Source organism: Podarcis liolepis (genome assembly GCF_965112155.1).
Source record: "Podarcis liolepis genome assembly, chromosome: 8".
Classification (NCBI taxonomy): domain Eukaryota; kingdom Metazoa; phylum Chordata; class Lepidosauria; order Squamata; family Lacertidae; genus Podarcis; species Podarcis liolepis.
Genome location: NC_139560.1, coordinates 72064998 through 72067700, shown reverse-complemented (window position 1 = coordinate 72067700; position 2703 = coordinate 72064998). Strand labels below are relative to the sequence as shown.

The following is a 2703-nucleotide window of genomic DNA, read 5'->3' as shown; positions in this document are numbered from 1 at the left end:
TGAGACCCATAACCACTCTAACCTGGTTCAGATGGCCAGGTGAAACCATTTCTCAGGATGTGGCTGCTGTCACATGCTGATAGCTTCTAGGAGAGCTGAGTGCTCAGTGGGGACCAAAAGTGGACAAAGTACCCCAGAAGGAGCACAACGTGTCCCCCCACCAGAGGTACTACCACTCCCCTAATACCCCATGCATCCCATAAGAGAGTTATACTGGTGAATTTCCAGATGAGCCAGGGTTGATGACTTATACCAATGTGATGGGCTCATCTAGGAATCTGGAGATCCACCACATCCTAAATTTCTGAAACTGGTGGATCTAGGGTTTTATTTTGTTTTTTCGTATGCTGTGTGTGAATGTTCTGAAAGAACTATCCCCACCCCCACCCCGCTGATGTGTATTTCTATTGTACAGATATAGGGATAGAGTACTGGTTGTTGAAAATGGTGGTGAGATGCTGCAGTTTTAACCCTGTGTAAAAAAAGAAAAGAGAAAAAGAAATTCTTGGAAAAGTCCTGCTGTAGAGACTTTTCCCATGTCATCAAAATGAAGTGTGACACTATCAAAACAAACGTTGAAAATGCACATAAGATTAGAAATTCAGTCTATAGACTGCCTGACAGGATGAACTGTTCAAGTGTTAAACTGGAGGCCAACCTCTGTTTGCCTTTCTGCGTGACTTTGCCCTTGAGCACACTGTTTAAAGAAAGGTGAATTGACTCAGAAGCTCTTTAGTTAAACTAAGCATGGAGCCTTAATCCTGTAGCCAATCGACTTCAAAAATATATCTGAATTCTGGGGCTGGTACTTTGAGCACATCAGTCATACTCCCTAAATCTTTTCTGGCCTGATAGGTTACAATATTTTCACAGCCAGGTCAAGCTTTTTCTCTCTTTTTTTAATCCTTGGATCAGAAAAGGCCATACCAAAAAAAGGGTTTCTCCTAAATATAGCTTGTCTTCCTGATTGCTCGGAATAAATCTAGCTGCTGCATTTAGTCATGTGTAGCTGCAAGCTTACCTTCTTTATATATTTGGCCCAAGATAATTTCCTAGAGAAATGCTTTTCAGACTTTCAGCCTTCCGGATAACCTTTTGACATGGATTTAGCTGCAGTGGAAATGCTGTGCATCTGCCCTGTAGGCTACTATCGTTGTAGAAGATCCTGGAGTACAGTCTAGTGCACAGACACGGTTCACAGAGGATGCTGAGAGAGATTATTGAGCATAGCCATCATCATGCATAAAAAGGCAAACCTTACCCATGCTACCTAAATGACTGGCACTCTCATGCTGAAACAAGGCTGGATCTGCTCCTGATTCTGTTTCACTAGGCTTCCCCCCACCCCAGATATCAGTGTGTTGAGCACCTGAAGGAACCATACAGTTCTGTGAACATCCCAGTTACATGGAACGTGTACATTTGAGCCAGGGCCGTCTTAAGCATATGCTGCACCGGGGTGCAAAGATCTGCCCTCCCCAGGTTGCCCGGTCTCAGGCACACAGGAGGGCGGAGCTGGCTGCCCGCCTCAGCGTCTTGCTGGCTCAGTCACCCCCGAACTTGCTACAGCGCTCTGACCGACAGGTGGGCTCTTCCCCAGACTCAACTCTCGGACCCTGGACTCTTTGCCTGGCGTCCCTGAGAGCCCGGCACCTGGATGCCCCGCACCTCTAGTGCCTATATGTAAGACGGCCCTTATTTGAGCAGTTGCTCTCACACAGTGGAACCTTTTCAGAGGTGTCCACTCAGTCTGTGGATGTCAAGGAATGGGACTAGCCTGGTTTTATGACACTGAGGTTGAGGCCAGCCATGCAGCCCCACTCCTGCTGCAACATGCGAGAGCTCTGCGCAGGAGTATTGCACAAACATGGATCATATCTGGCCTAGAAAACAAATTGTCCTTTCACTGTCGCTACAGGCTGCAGAGGAAGATGAGGACTGTTGGACAAGCTGTCTTCCAGGGAAGTTTTTCTGTTGCTGTCCTTTTTCATTGAGGAACCCTTGCTAATATTCCAAAGAGGTGTGCAAGTTTGAAAAAAAATGACAACAATGCCTTAGAGTTGTCCAATGATGGCACAGACCTGGAATATTGGTACCAAGTTGTGTGGGAAATGGGCGTATTGGGAAAAAATAATGAGTCATGAGGGTCATGTGAAGCTGAAATATGAGGGATTTGTATTGACTTTAGAGTTTATTCACACTTACCTTTCCTCTGTGCTTTATAGCTCCATGCCCAAGCACACTTTTTCTTTCCTCCAGAGATTTCCGTGTGGAGTTTTGCTCTTTAAAGCTAAATCAGAGCAAACAACAATTCATGGAAAACCTGAATTGACTTTTGTGCCGATTGAGCTCTAAAGTGTGGACCTGTGCCTGGGAAGAATGGGCCAAAAGGTAAATGTGGATAGACCCTTTGTAGATTGCACTAAATAGAAAAGGAACAGACAAACACCAACCATCAGCATTCAAGTTGATCTGGTTGATTTATTACGATCCCTTCACTCATTGCACCCGGTTGGCAGTACAAAAGGTTCCATTATTGACTACAGTCAACAATGCTTGCAACATTTGTATGAATGGTGGTATACTCTCTTAACCCTGTGAGGGGTGGCGAATGGCTTTACCTGGCTAACACTTTCATTATTTTTTTCTTCAAAAAATGAGATTTTGATATGTTGCCTCAGCTTTGTCAATATCTATCTAACT

The 2703-nt window shown here is 44.8% G+C and overlaps 1 long non-coding RNA gene across 1 annotated transcript; it reads right to left on the bottom strand.

The window, feature by feature from the left end:
* Nucleotides 1-381: 381 nt before the first annotated feature.
* Nucleotides 382-2307, bottom strand: LOC310713658. Its single transcript, XR_014529387.1, has 3 exons — nucleotides 2206-2307; nucleotides 1022-1207; nucleotides 382-472 (listed from the first exon to the last, which is right to left on the bottom strand). It is a non-coding gene; the product is annotated as an uncharacterized lncRNA (long non-coding RNA).
* Nucleotides 2308-2703: the final 396 nt, after the last annotated feature.